At 40.9% G+C, this 24,143-nt stretch overlaps 1 long non-coding RNA gene across 1 annotated transcript in view; it reads left to right on the top strand.

Annotated features, from left to right (window-relative positions):
* The window catches only part of LOC132814961 (uncharacterized), a 38,995-nt gene extending 15,534 nt beyond the window's left edge, over positions 1 to 23,461 (top strand). Inside the window, exons 2-3 of the long non-coding RNA XR_009644607.1 lie at positions 17,253 to 17,322; positions 23,378 to 23,461. This is a non-coding gene — a long non-coding RNA (uncharacterized LOC132814961). The remainder of the gene's footprint in view (positions 1 to 17,252; positions 17,323 to 23,377) is intronic.
* Positions 23,462 to 24,143: the final 682 nt, after the last annotated feature.

The raw sequence follows: 24,143 nt of genomic DNA, 5'->3' as shown, positions 1-24,143 counted from the left end.
CTTTAGCTGCGTAAATGTTGAAGATTTATTTGCTGCTCTAATTCAACTCTCTTGATCACTCCCATTTTTCACTGCTGTAATGTTGATGACTGTGCAAATGTATAAAATTTAATTTAATCCATCCCAAAGCCTCTCTGTACCTGTGTCTCACTTGTGTTCACCGAGACACTCATTCCACCTGACCTCTTTGCAAACCCTGCTCTGATATTTCCTTAGAGGGCTCAGAATTAATTATTCACAGAATTGTTACTGTACAAAAGGAGGCTGATTGGCTGATCAGCTCTCCAAAGGATCACCTCACTGAATGCCATTCTTCTCACTTTACCCCATAAACCTTCCAATAACACCAGCGAGTTCACAACTAACCACAGCGATCGGATTTGTTTTGTTTGTTCATGGGATCACGGCATCACTTGCTGGGGCAGCATTTATCATCCATTCTGACTGCCCCGGAGATGGTTCAGAGTCAACCCCATTATTCAGGGTCTGGATTCACATGTCGGCTGGACCAGGTCAGAATTAACAAAGTTTCCCAGGCCGAATGACATGAAGAGTTGTTTTCTGGCCCATTATCCTATTTCAGAAATAATAATGAGTAATGTTTGCATTTGAATTAAAAGTGAAAGACCAAAATGGGTTTTATTCTGATTGAGCACGTCCTCCTGTGTCTCTCAGTTGTTATTGACAGTCTCATTCCCCCCGCACCAGAACCTGTTCCAGAGAGTGTTACAGAACAGGCAGAATGGTCAGCTGCAGCTGGTCACCTGACCGGTCACTGGACCCAAAGGTTCACTCTCCACAGATGCTGCCAGACATCCTGAATATTTCCAGCAATGTCTGATTTTGTTTCCGATTTCCCAGTATTTGCAGATGGTTAGTTTTTCAATATTCATCTTGTGTATTGCAGGAGTTTATTGGTGAGTTTGGAGAGTTTTGAAAATTGCAAGTTAGACCACCAATTAGCCATGATCTATTGAATGGCAGAGCAGGGTTGAAGGGCTGAATGGCCTCCTCCTGTTCCAATGAAAGTTGTCCATCTGCAGCTTGTGGTAACATTTCCCCTCACTGCTCACTTCACCTCCATGTCTAACACACTGTTACTGACTGAACACACCTCCTGTGTTTGCACCAAACCTGCTGATGTTCAGTGGCTCCCTCTCCTGCCACCCGGGTTTAACTCTCATCATGGAATGCTGTCACGGGAATGCCCACAAGGAGTCTGTATCCCCTGGGATCCAAAAAACCCTTTTTTTCCTTCTTCCTATTTCATCCTGGCTATTGAACTCTCGGTTTCAATCCAATCTCCTGTTATGCTCTTCAACATGTCCATGTGGGTGGACTAGAGGCAGCTGGGATTTAATGAAGGGAAGTGGGGATTAGGCGGAAGCACGAGGAGAGGTGACAGCAAAGACAGTTCTCATTGTAACGGCAGAGTTTCTCCCTGACACAGAGTGTGGTGAGGCACCTGAGTTTGTGGGGGAGACAGATTCAATCAGGGATTTGGGAAAACACACAGACACTGAATGACCTGTCCATCTGATTGTTAACTCAGACAAAAAGACAGAAAGAAAGAGGCACATTTAAATAGCACCTTTGATGACCTGGGGCAATGAAACATGCTTCAAACCCAATGATTTCAACCTCAAATCTCTGAAAATACAGATACAAAGCTTCCTACTTGCACCAGGCTGTCTCTCCAGCGTCCTTTATTTCTTGATAAAAGAGTTTTAAGCTGTGTAGCCATTCCTGGTGATTGTAACCTCTGTGTCCTTGTAAGATGTATGACTGAACCTTTATTTTCCTGTTCCCTGTGAGCGACATCAGCAGCAGAAACAGGTCCTGACCTGTGCGGGTTTCGGTTGGAGTATTTGTATTGACAAATTCATTCTCACCCTCACATACAGTGTGAAATTGCTGTAAAACAGAAGGAAAGGATTGAGCAAGAACCAACAGAAACACAAAGGCAGTGTGTGTACCTGAGCTGAATGAACCTGGCATGAGGAAAACATGTTGACAATCACAACTAGTTAGAATCACAGAATCCCTGAGGCGCACAAAGAGACTAATTCGGTCCATCGAGTCTGCAATGACCCTACCTCCATAACCCCACATTTAGCATGGCTAACCCATCCCACCTAACCTACATACTACAGGCCATGTCAGCATGGCCAATCCAGCAAACCTGCACATCTGTGGGAGGGTCACATATTATGTGTAAGTGCTTAGGATTGTGGATAAAGGCTCACAAATACTTGACGCTGACACAAATGCTCTTTTTTTTTCGAAATAAATTCTGGGGGAAACTGCAGCCAGAAAGATTTCCAATTGTCTCATGAGGAAGAGAATTCAAAACTCATGCCATTGACCCATGGGGCACAGTGAAAGTTACAGAGGTCTGGGAACCATCAGAAATGTAACAGGTTGTGAGCAAGGTGGGATGAGACAAGGACAAAAAGACAGTCTGTCACTCGGGGGAAGACAGGAGAGATTAAGCAGCAGAAATGGTAATCCCTCACGGGGAATGGAGTTAGGGCTGGGAAAGAAACAAGGAAGCAAGGTGAGCAACTGCCAAAAAAATACATTGCAAAAACAGATCATAATAACATAGAGGGCAGAGTACACAGTCTGAAATTGTTGCTCTCATTGGTGAGTACAGAACGCTGTAAAACCTGGATCGTTCTATTACAGCCAACACATACAGGATGGACAAAGTGGCCTCAATCTGTGCTGTAACTTACTGACAAATTTAGTCTGACGTTTGGAATTCAGGTTGGATGATATTCATAAATTCTCAAATTAGACTTGAGTTTAATATTCTGGAGAAATGTCAAATAAATCGTAATGATCCCGTTCTGCAGACTTTAGTCCATAGCCCTGCATGTTCCAGCGTTTCAGTTACATCCATGTCCTTGTATTCTAATGTGATGCTGGCTACTGCCTCTACCACCCCATCAGTGAGTTCCTGCTCCACACCATCCACTCCCCTTCTTTCTGAGAATTAGTTTCAATCTCAAACCTCCAGTTTCTGACCTCTCTGTTATGAATAGCTCCTTCCTATTCACTCGATCTGGATTCCTCAGCATCTTATCACTTCAATTAAATCTCAGCTCATCCTCCTCTGAAAACATCCCCAACTTATCCAAACTTTCCTCAGAGCAGACATTCTCCAATCATGGAAACATTCTGATCAATCTCCTCTGTACCCTCTCTGGTGAGAACACATCAACGTGGGGACTAGGAGTGAGTGCAGTACCTTAATCATGGATTAACTCGTGTTCCTGACATTTCCAGTGTCACCTCCGTGTTCTTGTGGTTGTCGCTGATACAAGAAGTGTCCTGGTTTTCCCACATGGAACTGGATGTGCACTCCATGGGGCTGGGATTCCCTACCATTTGTTAACTAATCCTAAATTAACTTCAGATTAAAACAAGATTATCAATTACCCAACAATCAACTTCTTTCATTATTCTCAAGTTACTTTTTTAAAATTATTACTATCTAAACACAACAGGCTTTAATTTGCTGAACAAGTATCCAGGTATCTTCTCTGTTAGAATCACTTGAAGATTACTCCCTTCAGCTACATTTGGTGAATTGAACACTAATTGTAAATATATGAATATCAAATGGATTTGAGTTTGATGATAATTAATCTAGTCTGACATTCATGTTGATTAATATCAATATAAACAGCAATGGGGTTGATTCAGACCTGCCCTCTGGGCAATTAGGGATGAGCAGTGCATGCTGCTGGGCCAGCGATACCCTCATCCTGTGAATGAATAAAGGAAAATAAAAGTCTCTACTCCTTGTGAATCTGTACATGTTCAACACTGCTGTGAACATTTCCAAAGCTAAGTTCTCTATATGCAAAACTTTATGAACTGCCAATACCATTGTTCATTACTTGGTGTGAATAAGAGAAAAAAAGTCCGTCACGTTGTAGTTATGAGTAAATTCATTGGTGTCTCAGCAGGATGGCTGCCTGAGTGAATCCATCCCTCCCACCCCCGCCGCCCCCCCCCCCCGCCCCCACACACACACACACAGAGCAGGTGAACAGCTTCTCCCCAGTCTGACTGGTTTGGCCAGTTTCCAGGTGGGATGGGTAAAGAATTCCCTTCTGGCATTCCCCACATTTCCAGAGTCTGTCCCTAGTGTGGCTGCACTAGTGTTTTGATTTCAGATAAGTGCTGGCAGGCTGTTATACACACCATTACACTCCCCACCAACTGCGCCCCCCCCCCCCCCTCCCAGAACCCAGTATAAAGCAGTAAACATTATCTCCTGCTGTGGAAGGACAGCCCTGTGTTGGACTGAGTAGGAACACTGAGCAGATTTACCTCAATGACAATTTAATCATGACCAGAACAGAGCAAGTTAAGTAGGTCCACATAAAATGCATTATAGCACAGAGAGAGGTCCATCAAATCCAAGCTGGCTCTCTGTAGCAGAATCCAATATTCTCACTCCCCATACGTCCCCCAAACTCTGCAATTTTATTTCCCTCAGATCTGATATAATTGTTTTTATCAATCATTCATCTTCTCCTCTGCCTGCACCACCATAATAGGCAGCATGTTCTGCATATTTCCAGCCAATACAGTCAGCAGAAACACTTGCTCATCTCCCACTGTTTCAAAACTTTACATCTGATCTTAATTCTTGTGCGATCACCTATCGAATACAAATATTTTCATCTGCTAATCTAGGTGTGTTCTAATCTTATACAGCTCTATCAAAAATATATTCAACTAGTTTACTTCAAAGAAAATACAAATTTCTTCAAATCAATTCAGTGACTGCATTTTCTTCATCAGTGAACCACTCCAGTAAGTCTGTACTCCACACTCTGAAGATCACTCATATCATTCAATATTGATGTCTAATTTGTTCCACAAATCCAGACGATGCAAGTTTTCTGCACAACAGCAGTAGCTTTATTATTGTGCAGCCGGCGAGAGTTTCAAAGTGTCTCTAAAGTAGCCGAGTGTCTACTTGCAGAGACTGTTCTTCATGAATCTCTGCCTTACCCACAGAGACAGTATATTTAATAGGAATTAGACAAAGACATATCAGTCACATGGGCGATTGTCATTACATAGTTTAAAGCAGGTAATTATGACCTTACAAAGCTTGATGAATGGTGACGTCCTGTGATAACGTGTGAATGGATTACAGAAACTGATTGTCGTATTGTTCATGATTATGTGTTGATGGGAAGAGATTAAGGCAGAAGGGTTCTTCCTTCAGTAAATGGGGAATTCACTTACCTATGCTAATATGGAGGGGAGGTAAGACAATGTGAGCGGGAGGCAGTTAAACAGGGTTTTGCCCAGGGCTCTCAGTCTTGTCTGGAAAGGGCAAATTCCTCTGTCTGTGGTTACGGGGGAATCCACATGTGTGGCTGCAAGAGGTTCTATTTCGAAGGAACAGTCCGCCTACCCCTACTGAGGTGTTCTGTCTGTAAGAGTACAGGCCTCGTACTGTTACAATGCAGCAGTAAGGCTTTTGGCAGGAGAATGTTTAACCCTTGAGTCGCCAATGCATCCTGAAAGAAAGTATGGAACTGGCCCCTCTGTGGTATTTTAACTTTCTCATCCTGACCAGGAATCCGGTGACCAGAATTGGATGCAATGATTGACTGTGACCTAACTAGAGCTTTGTCAATGGTCAGCATCTATTCCATGAGTTTGTTATCATTCCCTCTATTAATGAAGCCCAGTATCCTATACGTTTACTCAAAACACTTTATGTTCTCTCTCCTTTAATGATTTGTACACATTGGCCCCCATCCTGCTGTCCTGCTCCCTGTGTCTGTTCCAATCAAATATATATTCCCTTTCTACACTGCTTCTCTCAAAATGCATCAACTTACTGTGTGTTCTAAAGAAGAGACATATTGCACTCAAAATATTATCTCTCGCTCCACACATTCTACACCCTGGAAAACAGAACAGGACAGCACTGGGATAATCGGCCCACTATGTCTGTACGGATCATGATACCATTCCAAACTAATTCCATCTGCCTGTATATGATCCATATCCCTGCCACCCCATGCCTGCTTATGTGTCTGCCCAAATGCCCCTTAAACATGGTGATTGTTTCTGCTTTTACCATCTCTCAGGCAAGTACATTCTAGTCACTGACCACCTTCTGCATAAGAAACTTGCCTGACACAACTTCCTTTAAACTTGCACAGACATTGTTGGAAATGCTCAGCAGGTCATGCAGCATCTGTGAAGAAAAATCAGTTAATGTTTCGGGTCTGGTCACCCTTCCTCAGAAACATTATCACTGATTTCTCTTCACAGCTAGACCTGCTGAACTTTTCACAAAAATGTTTTTGTTTCTGGTTTACAGCATCTGCTGTTGTTTTGGTTTTCATTTCCTTTAAACGTCCCCCCTCTCCCCTTAAACCTATGGCCTCTAGAATTTGTCGTTTCCACCTTGGTAAAAGAGTCAGATTATTCACTCTGTGCCTCTTGGTTCACCCCGCAGCCACTGACTTTCTAGTGACAACAACCCAAGATGTTCCAACCTCTCCCAATCCAGACAACATCCTGGTAAACCTGTTTTCAACCTCTCCAAAGCCTCCACACCCTCCTTATGTGGTGATCAAAACGGCACACAATACCCCAAAGGTGGCCTAATGACAGTTTTATATTCACTCCCCTGACAGAAGAAGGCAAGCCTGCCATCCACCTCATTCACCACTTTCAGGGAGCTGTGAACGTGCACCTGAAGATCCCTCTGTATATCAATGCTGCTCAGGGCTTTTCCGTTTAGTGTATTCATTCCTCTTGCAATGTGCCTCCCAAAATGCATCACCACACATTTGTCCAAATCAGATATATCTGTATTTTCTCCGTATAACCTTCTAACTGATCTTTCTTGCTGTGTCCTTTGACAACATTCTTCACTGTTCACAGCTTCATCAATTGTACCATCTACAAACTTGCTAATTAAGTTGTTTACATTTTCTTGCTAATCACTGATATATGTTGCAAACAACAGATGTCCCAGTTCTGATCCTTGTGGAACAGATGCACTGGCCACAGACCTCCAGCCAGCAACATGTCCCTGCACAACTGTTGCTGGGAGAAGTATCAAAGAGGAGCCTGAGTTTAGCAGCGCGGTGACCTTTATGCAACGCTCCTCATTTAAGCATGGTGGGAGAGCTCCCTCTCGAGAACTCTGTGGCTTCCCCAGCCAAGTACAGCTGGGTTTCCTTCATGCTTTCCGGTAATATTTTCTCCCGACCCGATCTCCTGGGTTTGGAATGTTAGCTCGGATATTTCTGTGCTCCCTTTCCCAGTTTCTGATTCGCTGTCCCTCTGCAACTTCCCCTCTCAGCTCTTGCAGTTGCTTTGCCAGTTCATTCAAGAATTGTTTAACGCTATCCTTGCCATTGGACATCTCGGGCGCTCCCAATGCCACACCCTGTGGCACCTGCGTAGTCCGTCCGGTCACTAATACAAAGGGGCACTGCCTTGTTCCCTTTGCTGGGGTTGATGTTAATTTAATTAGGATGGTGGGGAGTACTCTAACCCATCTCTGCCTGTCTCTGGGAGGGACTTAGTCAGGCTAGCTTTCAGTGTCTGCTTCATTCCTTCTGCTGTCCCTGAGCTCTGGGGGTGGGATGGGAGATGGGGTTTCTGTTCAGTACCAAACAGGGCACAGAGCTGTTTAACTATGTTCCCTGTAACATGTGTCCCTTGGCCAGAATCTGCAGGGGAATGCTTCCACCCACTGTGTAAACCTGTTTATTAAGACCCAGCAGGATCTCCTTCCCTGGGATTGGGATGGGTGTCTGTGTCAAATCCATCTGTAATTGTTCCCATGGGCCCCTGGGTCCCTGCTGCTGCCTCCATTTTATCCTGATTGCTTTCCCTGGCTCACACTGTGAACACACTACACACCTTCGACAAAACCTTGCTTTATCTCTCCCTGTTCAAGGTCTCCCCCTGTCGTGGAGCATCTGATATTGCATTGTATCCTGCTAAATATGGCCTGACCCATGATATGGTTTTAATAATGTTTGTCTTATACAGTGTGGTGGCACTGCTGGATCATCCAGACTCTGTCTTGTCCTATTACTGCCCCACCATTTTCCCATTCCTCTTTCTCCTGTTGTGGGACTGTTTCTGGGAATATCTTTAAACCTTCCTCTCTCACTTCTGCAGCTCCTGCCACTGCCATCTCCTCAAATGTCTGCACTGTTTCAGTCAGTATTTTACCTGCCTTATCCACATACTCACTGCCCTGTTGGTGTGGGGTTTCTACTTTCCTGTGAGCTCTAATCTTTATTATTGTTGCTTCATTGGGAAAGTTAGCTGCTTCCACTAACTCTCTGACCGGTTCCTCATGCTCTCTGTGGCCCCCAGACAAGGTGATGTACCCTCACCGAGCCCAGACCAACACATGGTCATGAACAATACCAAAGGCATGCTGACTGTCTGTGTATATGCTGACTCCCTGACCCCTGGCTAATGTCCGTGCTTCTGTCAGGGCTTGTGATGGTTCTGCCATTCCTGGCCTCCACAAAAGGCCTCCAATAATTAAACAATCTAAAGTTTGCCTTACCCTTTCGCGATGTGCAGATGGATAGTTTTAAAATCATGGTCTTTTGTTCCAATGGGATTATCCCCTCTGCCTTCCTGATTTGATCTCCCTGATATGATGTCCCAGGTACGCCTCTACTTACCTTCCCAGTTGCACTCTCTGTGGGTTAATTTTAAGCCCGGCCTGCCTGAACTGACACAATACTATGTTTAATATTTGGATATGTTCTTTCTCACCAACTGAGGTAATGAGGTGTTGGTAAGATTAAATAGACTAACTCCATCAGCCATATATCGGTGGGATATACTGGAATATTATGGGATCCCTGAGATAACTGGATCCAGGTGTACTGTTTTACTTTGATAGTAAACATCAGCTTATTCTGCCATTATGGACCAGAACCCATTCACAATATCAAGGGCTGAGACTATATCCTGTTGCGATTTCAATCCATTAAATACAGTGGTGTGGTTCGCTACTGTAGGATACTCTTTAGAGGCGGATTTACTGAGGGAGGTATAATCAATAGTGAGGTGGGATGAGCCGTCTGGATTCAGTGAATTAGTCTGGGATACTGTCGGTCTGACTGTTCCCTGCTTCTCTCAATCTGTTACTGTCACAATGACTGCCTCCTCAGCCCCAGCTTTAATGGGATCCTGTGTGTGTGGGGAGTGAGAGGGCCCTCGATCTTTACAGGATCCACAGATAATAATGCACATTCCTGTTTGAGTTCCCCACACTGCTGTTTGGGTCCTAGCTATAACTCCCCAGATTCCCTGACTGTTCCAGTCTCCCTGCAAGGTAACTACTCTGGAGATGTCGCCTCTCCTTTGCTTCCTGTCTCAGGCCTGTCCAGGTTGTTCCCATATTACAGTTCAGGTCTCTACATCAATAGTTGCTCCGAACTGTTCTAAAATGGCAACTCCCAGAATGGTCCCTTCCTCAGTTTCACACTCCCATATCTGAGTATATTTTCCCATATCGGTGATCTGCATCGGATTATTTTATCCAGCTTCCTCGATTCCCTCTCCAAATGCTCTCATTTTAGTAATTGAGAGGGTGGGGGCAAATCCATATCGGTAACTGATATAGCTGCTCCTGTATTAATATTTATTAATACAGCAAACACAGCATCAATAAATATTCATGGGCTCTGCATGTGCCTACGTGAACACAGGCCACACACAATGTGAACATCTATCTCCCTCTCTCTGCCTACGTTCCTTGGCTATGTGCCCTTTCCTGCTTCCCTTGTAACATTGTGGGTCTGATTACCCTCCCTGTATTGAATCTATTCTTCTGTGTTTCTGCGTTTGCCTCAGCTCTCATGACCAATTCACCATTTGGTTAGAATTATCTCCCACTGGGAGTCCCATGTTTATAATTACAGTTAAATGGGGTCCCATGTCATCTTTTAAACACATCAAACCTATTTCATCATCACACTTTGGGGTTTGGTAATTCCCCGTGTTCCTTACACACCACAGGCTTCCTCTCTGTATGATTCTTGATATTACCCTTGGCTCCATGAGTCACCAAGGTTATTTTAGACCATTCAGCCTGTCCCCTCCCCAGTGTGTCCCTGCAATATCTGTAAATGCCTGGAGGCACTGGTCAGCTGTGCACTGGGGGGGAACTGGCTCACACACCCACCCTCTCATTGCAGGGACAGCTTCTGCTGTACACGTCAGGGTATCTTGGCCTGAGAGATCTTGGCTGACACCATCATCGGTGAGACTGTGTACCTCAATTAATTCATCCATATTGTCTCAATAAGGCCCATTAATACCATTTCTCTATCAGGCTGGGTGGTCATTCACCAACACCTGTCGTTCAGCCGGGTAAACGGTTCAGGTTTGGTTTCTGTCAGTTCCCTTTGTTGCTCCCTACTGTCTAGCCACGTTGAGCTTTGATGCCGAGCGGTGCCACGGACACGGCCTTCTGGGCCTTACAGGGTGGTGGATCATCCCACCCATTGCCGTCCCTCTGTCCATACGTGGGCGCTTCACCATCTAACCTGTTCTATCCAGTGTCACCATCCTCACTGCCTTCTGAGGAGAGCGGGGCACTAGGTACATCCCCCACTGTGACTGCCAGCTGGCCCTTTGGCTTTAAGGCCTCACGTCTGAGAGGCACCACCTTCACTTGTTCCTGTTCCCCATAATAATGGAACACATTCTGTCCTTCCAGGAATAACACAGAACAAAATGTGAATTTGGTTTTACTTGAAATATTTATAACTTGACATTCACTTTACAGATCTATAGAGGTGAGAATTGTACTGTGATTATTTAAGTGAATTTAACATGATCATACAGTGAAAATAACTCTTAACATCAACGACAATGAATGAACTGAATAATATGTGATCATTTGTACCAGTTCTTGCAATGAAAATTCGATTTTATTTTAATGCTTGTCACCCATTACACCATGGGCATTGTTATTAGGGAATAAAGTAATGGAAGGATATCAGAAAAAATAAATAGACTTTAATTTTAGCTTCACTACAATAATGAACCAAAACAATATTTGGAAATATGGGTAAACTACATAACAAAGTTTCCAGTGTCATTATTAACATGAAAACAATTTTAGTTTGCAAGTTGTTTTGCTCTAAGAATAATTGGAAATGAATTGTGATTATGAATTGACCATTTAAAATGTACTTTGAAGAGAATAATTAGATATAATTTTGGAGGAAATTAGGGAAGGAAATAAATCTGTATACATTGGTATTAATAGTTTAAAAATGTTTGGAAGTTGACTGGGATTATTTGATTGAGAGAGGCTGCATGATTATAAAGACTAATTCACTTTTTTCATTGCATTGTTGGTTTCACTAGAATCTGTTGTGGTCTAAGCTCTTGTTGTGTGCAATGGGCTGTCACTAATAGCTTCATTAACCTGCGAGTCTCAGATCAGGTTTCCTTTGTCTGTAAGTCAGTCTGTAAGTGCGCGACACACCTGCTTTTCTGAGGGGAAACAGAGACTCTTTTCAAAGGAAATAAGTGGCAGTTCACACACCATCGGCAGGGAAGGGTTTTTCTGAAGAATTTCATTGTCTATCTATAAACCGATGGTACCTGTGTTTGTCAGTTTGTGGAGAATTTAGCCCCTTTGTTCTCAGCTGTTTTATACAAGCAGTTGTTTCATTATGTCTTTGCCAAGAATGTTGTTTACTTTCCCCTTTTACTGTGATTGTGCAGGTTAGAATATTCTGTGAATCAATAATGTTGAATAACTGAACATTGAATAGTTTAGACTCTAACAGAGCAGTTGCCTTGTTTTCAGCTAATTATTCTTTTTTTATTTCCTGGTTGTGTTGAATGTTACAGAAACAGGCTCTGAGCAATGTTTCCATTCACTTGTGTTGGAGTCACTGACAGCCACGTGGTCAGTCAGTTTCAGGCTGATGGATCAGTTTCTCTGTCCTATTAGATGGTGCTCACTTGCTCAGTTTCCGATGGCTCACCTCAGCATCAGTCCATCAGCTGCTGAAACCCTGCATCCAGCATTTGTTCCCTCTCACCGTGACTACTCCAATACAGTCCCAGCTTGTCTCCCACATTCTACCTCCATTACCTCATGATCACTTCAGATTCTACTGTCTGTGTCCTTGCAGCAAGTTGTGTCAGACACTACCTCAGTTTTAACGTGATCTACATTATGTTCAGAAAGATATTTTCAAAATTTGGTTCACTGCTTTTAACCCTACCCGGACCTTCACCCTGTCCTCCCTGTGTAGTTCCACACCTCCCTGGGGTATCTGCACTTATCCAATTCCAGCTGTGTGAGGGTTTCTTACTTTGTTCTCCTCCCTGTTGGTGGCTTTAGTTTCAGTTGCCTTGAACCTAAACTTGGTCATTCTGTTCCCCCATTCCCATCAACGCTCCTTAATTCTCCCTGTTTGATCAAGGTTTTGGTTCCCACCCTTTGTAGCTCGGGAACAGTCCTGTGGTATCATTGCTGAACTGTTAATGCAGAGACCCAGTGAATATTCTGGGGACCCTCATTCGAATCCCACCACGACAGACGTGGAACTTGAATTTAATAATCATCCAGAATTATGAGTCTATTGATGAAAATATTCTCGATTGTCAGGAAAAATCCATCTGGATCACTGGTGTCCTTTAGGGAAGGAAGCTGCCATCCTGACCTGGTCTGGCCTACATGTGACTCCTGACCCACAGCAATGTGGTTGGCTCTTATTTGCCCTCTGGGGAATAATGTTGCCCACAGCCAGTGGCACCTACATCCAGTGAATGAATTTTAAACAAAGCTCTCAGTCCGGGGATCATGTGAGAGAGAAGCAGAAGGTGACCATTCGGCCCCTCGAGCCTGCTCCACCATTCAATAAGACCAGGCCTGATCTGTTAGTGATTTGTATTCCATCTTCCGCCAACGTCCCTTAACAAGAATCTATCAATTTGTGTCTTAAAATACTCAGTGAGCCCACCTTCTGGGGCAGTGAATTCCAACTTTGCACAGCCCTCTGATGGGAAACAAATATCATCATCGCTGTCCTGAAAGGGTGAACCCAATTTTAAAGCAGTTCCCTCTCGTTCAGGAATGACCCACAAGTGGAAACATCATTTCCACATCCACCTTATCAAACCATTCAGGATGTTAGATACTTCAGTCATGTCACCCCTCACTCTCCCAAACTCTAACTGTAACAAACCTATCCTGTCCAACCGATCCACATTTTATTTCTGTCACGCCGGGTGTGAGTGGGGTTGAAATGTTATGTTATGTTTATTATGCAGTGAATGTGTTGCTTCACTGTGTGGGGTCTAAGAGTCAACATGAGCCATACTAGCTTTCCTGTCTCACTGTATTACATATATCTTACATCACTGTCGTGTTTCCATCCCTCCCCACCTCATCGAACTAAAAAGAATGACAGAGATCGAGAAAAGTTGTTACAAAATTTGTTGTTGCATAAAAGGTATTTAATCTGTTTGTACAGATTGCATTGTAATTGTAGTAACCAGTTAATTAAAAGTTACTGACAAAATATTTTAAGAGGATCTACTGTTGGTGGTGGAAATGCTGCTGGTTCATATAAGAGAGGGCTGGGGTGAATACTGTACTTGGTTTTGATGAGAAAGTTGAGCAAGGTCAGATTCTTTTATCTTTTTCAATAAGGGGCAGAGATTGCAGCTAGGACAGCGTGGAGCTGTTTTGATCTTGCAGACATTATAATAATATTTATTTGATGTGATGTGGGTGTCACTGGCTGGGCCCAGCATTTATTGCCCGTCCCTAGTTGCCCTTGAGAAATTGGTGGTGAGCTGTTTTCTTGAGCCGCTGCATTCTACCTGCTGTGGGTATACAGCACAAAACTGTGAGGAAAGGCTGAGGCACTTGGGTCTGTTCTCATTGGAGAAAAGAAGGTTTAGGGGAGATTTGATAGAGGTGTACAAGATGATTAGGGGTTTAGATAGGGTTGACAGTGAGAACCTTTTTCCGCTAATGGAGTCAGCTGTTACTAGGGGACACAGCTTTAAATTAAGGGGTGGTAGGTATAGGACAGATGTTAGGGGTAGATTCTTTACTCAGCGGGTTGTGAGTTCATAGAATGCCCTGCCAGTAGCAGTGGTGGACTCTCCCTCTTTATGGTCATTTAAGCGGGCATTGGATAAGCATATGGAGGTTATTGGGCGAGTGTAGGTTAGGTAGGCTTTGGTCGGCGCAACATCAGGGGCCGAAGGGCCTGTACTGTGCTGTATTTTTCTATGTTCTATGTAATACCTTGGGGTGGGGATTTCCAGGATTTTGACCCAGCGACAGTGAAGGAACAGCTATATATTTCCAATTCAGGGTGATTAGTACCTTATCGGGGAACTTGAAGATAGTTGTCTTTCCATCTAGCTGCTGCTCTTGTCCTTCTCGATGGAAGTGGCCATGGGTTTGAAAGGTGCTGGTTCGTGATTTCCTGCAATGCATCTTGTAGATAGTATACACTGATGCTACGGAGCATCAGTGGTGGTGGGGGTGTGGGGGGTGGATACTTGTGGATGCTGTGCCAATCAAGCGGGCTGCTTTGTTTCGTATGGTATCAAGTTTCTTGAGTGTTGTTAGGGCAGCACTATCCATGCAAGTGGGGAGTATTCCATCACACTCCTGACTTGTGTCTGGTAGATGTTGGACAGGCTTTCAGGAGACAGCAGTTGAATTACTCTTGTAGCCACCGTGTTTTTGTGCTGAGACCAATTCAGTTTCTGATCAATGATTATTCCCAGGATGTTGATAGTGGGTGTTCAATGATGGCAACACCAGCGAATGTCAAGGGATGGTGGTTAGATTATTTCTTATACGTGATGGTCATTGCCTGCATTTGTGTGGGATGTATGTTACTTGCCCCTTATCAGCCCAAACCTGGATATTGTCCAGATCTTGTTGTACTTGGACTTGGACTGTTTCAGTAGCTGCGGAGGGAATTAATTATTAACGTTCAATAACCATGGAATTATGCAAATTCCTTTTTCTATCAAATGTCATGGACTGTATCTTGTGGTCACTCTGATATTCACTTTGGTTATCTCCTTACTCTCTTCCTGATTCAGACACAAATGTTGGATCATCGATCAGGATAAAATTACATCAATTTCTCCTTCTTCACGGTGCAATGATAGATTTTGAAAATCTAAGTGTTGCTAACATCTAATTATTTTTCCGTTCAGTCGGGGGTATATTTATGCTCAGTAAATGCAATAATGGCTCAGTACATGAAGTAATGTGAAGATATGGCAGTGTACAAACGCACAATGATTGTGAATATCAATTTTTATTTTAACCATATAAACACAGTTGAATTGTTTTAATTATATTTGACTTCAATGCTCACATGCATTGTATTTCTGATCACAATAAGAGTGAACTATTTCTTGTGACAAAATTATTTAAAATTCATGTCACTTTTTTATAGACGCAAAATAGAATCAACACCCGTTTGTTCCCTCCTTTATCCATCGCAGTCAAGTTTGAATTGTACAATGCTAGCTTGATACAGCACGGCAACAGGCCAATCAGGCAGCCCGGCCAGGTTCCCTAAACTAAACTAGCCCCATTTTCCTGTGTTTGTTCCATATCCTTCTGGACGTTTTCTATCCATGTAACTGTCCAAAAGTCTTTTAGATGTTATAATTGTACCAGCCACCGCCTTTCCTCTCACAGCTCATTCCATGTGAGCCAAACACACTTTGTGAAAAAAGTTGCCCCTCAGATCCCTTTTAAATCTTTCCTCCTTACCTTAAATGTAATTTACACTGTAGAATCTTTATGACTGCAAAGTTATTAAAAGTTGAGAGGTACTTAGAAGCAGCATAATAACATTCATAGTTTAGTCAGTGAACGGAAGCAAATAAATTCAAGACATTGTTAACATTACAATGAACAACGGATACAAGTTGAGAAAATGTTGGATTGAAAAATAATTCAGTAGACACTTAGATATTTTCTAATCAACTCTGATGTGCTTTGACACATCTCTGTTGAAGTTTAGAATTGAATCCATACCTCCTGGTCTTTCAGTACAGACATTACCAGAGCCCTACATAATGTCCCTATGCAAGAAGGGCAGGACTATAATCACATACTTACTGTGGTTACTCACAGGGAAAACTGCTCAAATATTTATTGTGATAATCAGACTGGGTTGTATTCGACAATTCCAGTGTGTAATGGACTGATAAAAGGAATTAGTAATTCATAAAAATGTTGGAACGAAGCGACAATGATCTTAAACAAATATAAATCTCATGATAATCAAGTAATTAAATATGTTTGAAGCAGTCATTTATGTACTCAAAATTAAACTGCTTTGTAATGCTCATGACTTGGAAGTAAAGCATTAGTCATTCAATGTGACTATTAATCGAAAGATAATTTCCCTCATTTTCACAAAATTGTGATTTCTAAGAATTCAAGATTTATTGTAAAAGAATAGAGCAAACATTTGTTAATTCTGGTTTGTATACACAAGAAACACGTGAAATTAATACAATGTTTAACATGAAAAATACTTAGCTCTTATTGTAATAATTAGAAATATAGAAATGTTAGCATTGAAATGAAATACAATTAATACAAGGACGCAAAAAACTGTGGATACTGGAAATCAGACACAAAAATAGCTGATAACAAATTTAAGAATGATGAGAAACCCTTACTGCAATGTAATTGTACAATATGTTGGAAAGAACTGAAATATTGATGTGAAAACTAGTTAGTCATCTCTTAATTGATAAGACTGATTAATGACCATTTAATTAAAATGAGAATTCAAATGAAAGAGAATGAGATAGTTACTATGAGTGTTGGGTGAGAAAACTTTGCTTGATTGCAGGTGTGTTGACCTGAAACGAGTGTAAATATTTCATCATGATACTGGCACTAAGAAATAATAGATTCAACTCTCATGATGGTGTGATAATTGAAATTACAATTAAAGAATAATTAATGTTGGAACTAAACACTTAAAACGATTCAATATTTTCACAGCAGTTTGTACTAGATATTCAATAAGATCAGTAAACTGAGAATTAAAATATTGGGTTAATTTCAAAACAAAAATCACACCTTCAGAGATTATTCATCAGAATAGTTTTGTCATTGAAAGAAACCTCATTTATTCAAGAATTCTGCATTTTCCTCATTTTCTGTCTTTTTCCCACAGGGATCTGCACTGGAACCCTTCTGTTTGCGGGACAAATATATATAAGTGACATGGATTAAAATCTAATTTGGTGAGTTAATAAGTTTGCAGACGATACAAAGTTCAGTGCAGCTGTGGATAATGTAGAGGGTTGTCAAAGAATGCAGCAGGAAAAAGATAAATTGCAGATATGGGCAGAGAAATTAAAGGCAAAGTTTAATCCATACAACAGTGAGGTGTTTCACTTTGGGAGCTCAAATATTAAGGAAAAGTAGGTAATGGCAGGGCCCTGAACAGCTTTGTTGTTCAAAGGGATCTTGGCGTTCAAGACCATGGCTCCCTGAAAGTGACCATGCAAGTAGATAGGGTGGTCAGGAAGGTAAATGGCATGCTTGCCTTTATTGGTCAGGGAACTGATTACAAGAGTCAGGATGGCATGTTGCAACTTTATAAGACTTTGGTTAAGGCATACTTAAAGTATTGTATTCACTCCTATTCGCCACATTATAGGACGGGTATGGTGGCTTTGGAGAGCATACAGAGGGCATTTACCAGGATGCTGCCTGGATTTGGAGACGTGAGAAAAACTCAGGTTGCTTTTTTGTGGAGTAGCGGAGGATGGAGGAAGAATTGATGCAAGTCTATTCAATCAGGAGATACGGAAATAGGGCTGACAGTCAAAATGGTTTTCCCAGAGTTGAAACGTCAAAAGTATGTGACATGCGTTTAAGGTTAGGGGAGACAGTTCAAGGAGCATGTGAGGGGCAATTTGTTTTTTACAAAGGGAGTGGTAGGTGTCTGGAATGAATTTCCAGGGTTGGTGGTAGAGGCAGATACATTAGGGCTTTTTTAAATGTTCATTTAGATAATTTGGAAGGATGTGGACAGAAGGGGTGAGTTTATTTTGCATTATGTTCAGCACAACGTTATGGGCCAAAGGGCCCATTCCTGTGTTGCACAGATCGTTGAGAGAAAACTCATGTCTAACACATATGACATTTAATCTAATCAATATTTAGTCACTGGTGTCAAAAATAGGAATAAAGTAAGTAGAGAATGAACTTGACTCTAATCTAAAGATATAGTTTGACATTTACACAGGTAATGCTTTGGTATTTTTTCTGAATTATCAGATTTGATGAAGATGTGTTGAAAATGTTTGCAGTTACTGATCTGCTGAACGAAAATGACCACTTTTAAACTGATGATTGGACTAGAAACCTTTGAGAAAACTTGAAAATATTCATTAAGGTGAGATGCACATCATAATTTAGTCCTACATTTCTTATTGCCAATACTCCAATAAAACATTTTTTTCACATCTATACCAAAAAGAGTGACTTTCCATCCAATGCTCATTGGAAATATCTGAATGCCACTTATTTCAACAATCAAACTAACCATAGCCTCATCGATTAAGAGATATCTAATGACATTTAGCCAATAATTACTGTTTATTCCAGAACATTGTATGTTCAAACAGCAGTGTGAGATTTCTCTTTGATATTCAGTTCACTGACAGCATATTAATAATTTAGATATTGCTAATATCTAATAACTGATCAGTAAGGGATATAAAAGTGGAATTATAGCTCAGTACATCAACTGATGGAAAGATATTGCAGTGTTCACTCTCCCAATTATTGTGAATATCGATGTATATTTTGATTTGATTTGATTATATTTTTCTTCAACGTGAAGGTTTATTGTATTTCTGATCTCAGCAAGGGTTAAATATTTTAAAGGTAAAAAAATTCAAATTTGTGACTTTTTTCGTAAACACGAGAAAAAAACGTACATGTGTTTGTTCTTCCCTTTATCAATCAGAGTACATTTTGAATTGTTGGAAGTTGTACATTTGTGTCAGGAAGAGGAGCTGCCTGCAGCTGAATAGTCACAGTGAAAGAATTTTTTTTGGTGATAAGCATTCTAATTATCTTTTCGTTATCAGAAAAATTGCTTTAAACATATTCAGCAGTTGTATTTTTCATGAATTTACAATAAGCGCATTCTATGTCTATTTATTTTTCCTTCAATTGTCACGATATTGATTGTTACGTAAGAGCCTATATACTTAGTACCATCATTATTGTGAATTACCATTTCATTCTCAGTCCATTGCATAGAAACAGTCGAATTAATTCCCAGCCCAATTATCGGAGTGAACACTGGTTAGTTTTCATTTAAGTAATCACAATTAATTATAATCCCACCCTTCCTTGGTGGGAACATAATGAAAGGAACCTGTGGAGCTCCAGTAGAGTGTCTCCCACGAGACCAGGAAGTGTGCGTTGAGTTCCCATCTTCAACAGAGATGCACCAAAACAGCTTAGAATGGTGATTAGAAAATATCTAAGCAGAGTTTGAATTGCTTTTCAATCCAATTTTGGATTTGCTCTGTCTGTTGTTCATTCCAATAATCACAGAATCTGCAATTTATTATCTTCAGGTCATTAATAAATGTATGTATCACATTACATTGTCTCTAAATTTTAGATTTGAGGACACTGTAGTTTTTCAAATTTAAAATATCTAACTAATGACATTCATTTTATTTAATCAAAATACCTTACTACTTCCACTTATCTCACTTTGTGTATGAAGGCTTCAATGCATTTTGCTAAGCAATTCTACTCAACATAAAGATTTTATTGACTTTAAATAGTATCTTTAGCACTCGCTTATCAATCTATTCCTAAATCAAAGAATCATAGAGTCATAGAATCCCTACAGTGTTGTAACAGGATACTTGGCTCAACAGGTGAATTGGCCATGCTAAATTGCCCGTAGTGTTAGGTAAGGGGTAAATATAAGGGTATGGGTATGGGTGGGTTGCGCTTCGGCGGGTCGGTGTGGACTTGTCCGAAGGGCCTGTTTCCACACTGTAAGTAATCTAAAGTCCACACCGACCCACTGAAGAGTAACCCACCCAGACACATTCCCTTACTGTATTACTCGACGTTTCCCCTGACTAATGCACCTAACCTACACATCCGTGAACACTATGGGCAATTTAGCATGGCCAACTCACCTAGCCTGTAGACTTGTATACTATGGCATTGTTATTGATATCAATGCTCACACAAAACACTATTCATAAAGCCAGACAATGGTCTCATGATCATTTAATTACTGTTCAGTGGAATAATCTGAGTAACTGTCTTATTGTTCCTGAGATCAATCACCACAGTAAGCATCTGATTATCATTCCCTCCAGTAAATACAATGAGTGTGTTCTGAAATTTCTGTTCTGTAATTATCCAAGATACGTATTGCTCACAGCAGTGTTTATTCTTCATTACGAGTGGCCAAGGATTCTAACAGCCATTGATCTTGATCTTATTGTTACTGAGTGCAGTAACCACAGTAAACATTTAGTTATAATTCTTGCCAATAAATACAAGAGCTATCCTCTTACTTTGCAGCCCAGCAATTACACATGATACTTGTTACTCAAAGTAGTATTTATTCTTTATTACGATTGGCCAAGAGCACTAACAGCAAGACTTGTCAATAGTCCTGATTTGTACATGTTTTCAAACAGGTTTTCAGTCCAATTATTTCAAAAAAAGAATCATTTGACTTAGTTCAAATGTAGATGTAAACATTTTCGGATCATTTCCATTCAAAGTATTGATTTGCTTATTCGGATCAAACTTGAATTTGCTTCTGTAAATTCAATTTACTGTGTTTTCCATTCATGGAAGCACTCGTTAATTGGTCCTCATTTTCATCTTAAATCTAATGCAAATTTGAAATACTGATTACAGTGAAAATTATATGAATTGTGGGTGGCATGGTGGCACTGCTGCCTCACAGCGCCAGGGGCCCTGGTTCAATTTCCACCTCAGGCAACTGTCTGTGTGAAATTCGCACATTCTCCCCCGTGTCTGTGTGGGTTTCTTCCGGGTGCTCCGGTTTCCTCCCACAGTCCAAAAAATGGACAGGTTAGGTGAATTGACCATACTAAATTGCCCGTAGTGAAGGGGTAAATGTAGGGAAATGAGTCTGGGTGGGTTGCTCTTCGGAGGGTCAGTGTGGACTTGTTGGGCCAAAGGGCCTGTTTCCACACTGTAAGTAATCTAATCTAATGTAATCTATAAATGTGTGGTCTCTAAAAGAAAGCCATGGAAGGCTAGATAGAATTCTTGAACAGCCTGTATATTTGAATGAAAAAAACAATTCCTTCCAAAAAACAAAGTTAAATAATCACACAAAACCAGGTTATGGTCCAAGAGGTTTATTTGGAAGCGCTAGCTTTCGGAGTGCTGCTCCTTCAACCAACTGATGAAGGAGCAGCGCTCTGAAAGCTAGTTCTTCAAAATAAACCTGTTGGTTCATAACCTGGTGGTGCTTGATTTTTTTAACTTTGTACAGCCCAATCTAACACTGGCACCACCAAATCATTCCAAAAACACTCTACATATGTACCTTTTAACAATTCAACAATCCTGCAACAGGATTACAATTCTCAGTTTATCTATTTTAATAAATATCTAATCAATATCTAACACCTACTGGAAAACATAAATCATTTTATCTGTTAAAACACAAGATTTAATTATCAATTCATTGTTATCACGGTATGTGAACTATATTTTCACTCTCCAGTGATGTGAGGTGACCCTTGGACAGAAATTATACATTCTAAATTCACCTACAGCCAGATAAATCAGGACAAACACAAAATTAATCAAACTAAGTCAAACAGCAGCGAGAATCAATCAGTTCCAGGATGACCCAAATTTTCTTACACCTTGACTTCCAGCCAATGCCTGAGCATTATATACCTCTCTTGAAAGTGTCAACAATGAAGGGTTTTTGCACCAACACATTGAATGCTTTGAATCCAGCTAATGACCACATGTAGACATTTGTCACAAAACTATTGAACATTGGGTGGCACGGTGGCACAGTTGTTAGCACTGCTGCCTCACAGGGCCAGAGACCCGGGTTCAGTGCCCGCCTCAGGTGACTGACTGTGTAGAGCTTGCACATTCTCCCCGTGTCTGCGTGGGTTTCCACTGGGTGCTCCGCTTTTCTCCCACAATCCAAAAATGTGCAGGTTAGGTGAATTGGCCATGCTAAATTGCCCATAGTGTTAGGTGAAGGAGTAAATGTAGGGGAATGGGTCTGGGTGGGTTGCGCTTCAGTAGGTCCGTGTGGACATGTTGGGCCAAAGGGCCTGTTTCCACACTGTAAGTAATCTAATCACTTTCCAAATCATGGAAAATATATCAAAGGTCTTGAAATCAAAGTGATCACTGCACATAAAGCCATAAGATGGTCTTCAAGGCCACCTGATAATTGTTCAGTGAAAAACCTTTTGTCAGTATCATATTGTTCTCAGGATAAGTAAACACAGCAGACATCACGCTATCACATCATCCCAAAGATATGCAAGAGATACCTTCTTATAATTTACACACCACATGTTCCCATGCCAATAATCACACTTCATTATTTGTGACTGAAGATGCTGATAGTAACATGTATCGAGATGAAGGAATTCCTAAATATAGGCGAGTTTTCTGATAAGTTCCCTCCAGTCATCATGTTAAGAAAATGTAATTATGGCTAAGTACATTGTGAACAGATCCCCATTAAACCTTTTCACGTGTTTACTCAGAGACACGATTGAAACATTTCCTCTATAAATGCTGTTGACTGTATTTCGCTGTAATACCCATGTTCCTTATCAATTTATTTTCTTTGTAATGCTGACACAAATGACTGAATATTGATGACATGGAAAATTGAATGGATTATATATTGTATTTCCACAGAAGAAAAGCTGAGACAGCAAGTAAAGATTGCAGGAGTATCTGAGAATGTTGAATGACCAAACAGTTCTGATCAATAATCACTGCATATCGAATGTATTTTCCAAACCATCATGCCAGCATTCTAGTTCTCAGCTCACTGATACTAATTACTGTGTCATCGATATCAGAGCAAACTCGTTTGGAAATATTGAATCATTTAATGTGTCAGCATTCTAAAATAAATTACCAATTCATTGTTAGACCAACATCACACAATAATTCTGTTTAAGTTTAGCAACAAATATCATGAGATTCACATTTCAATTTAAACCATTATTTCTTCGTGCCAATTTTACAAAGGAAAATGGATCGTTTTTCCAGGTCAACACATCCATGAACCAAGCAATGATTCCTCATCCAACACTCACAGGAAATATCTGATGCCTTCTCATTTGAATGTTCACAGAAATCATTGGATTAATATTACAAATGAAGATATGTCTAATTGTTTTAGACTCCAATCATTAATGTTCATTTCTACATTTTACAGATAGCAATATGAAGTTTCTAATTATTTTAAGTTTGCAGTGACCTGTTTTAAGACAATTTTTTCCTTATATCTAATATTTAATCATTGATGAAATCCAGTATATTTGGCTTTAAGTGTGGAATTAAGTCTCAGTGACGTAGGCATATTGCACGGTATTGTTCCCTAATGGTAGCGAATGCAGATTTGTATTTTAATACTGAAATCCTGGTTGATTTGCTGTTGTAGGGATGCCCTGCCCCATCTGGAATAGAATGGCCTATGTTGGCTCATACGAAATGTCTGACAAACAAAAAGACGCAACCTGCCCTAGAATTAAACACAAGATGGTGGAGGAGAGATAAACTAACAGTCTGTTCCAATCTTGATGAAAGAAAATAATATTTTGTAAAATCCTACTCCAAGTCCATCAGTATGCCAGTCCAGACAGTAATATTCCAGACAGTAATAAGAACATGCCAGATACAGAAAAACGACCAACCCTGACCTTCATTAATGAAAGAATAATTGTCCCAGTGAATGAATAAACACCAGCTGCAGCATACAGCCCAGTTAACTTTCACAGCAGCTATCAGGGCAACAGACAGGGTTCATTTGTCA

The sequence above is a fragment of the Hemiscyllium ocellatum genome, unplaced genomic scaffold (genome assembly GCF_020745735.1).
Source record: "Hemiscyllium ocellatum isolate sHemOce1 unplaced genomic scaffold, sHemOce1.pat.X.cur. scaffold_98_pat_ctg1, whole genome shotgun sequence".
In the NCBI taxonomy this organism is placed as follows: Eukaryota; Metazoa; Chordata; class Chondrichthyes; order Orectolobiformes; family Hemiscylliidae; genus Hemiscyllium; species Hemiscyllium ocellatum.
This window is presented reverse-complemented; position numbering and strand designations above follow the sequence as displayed.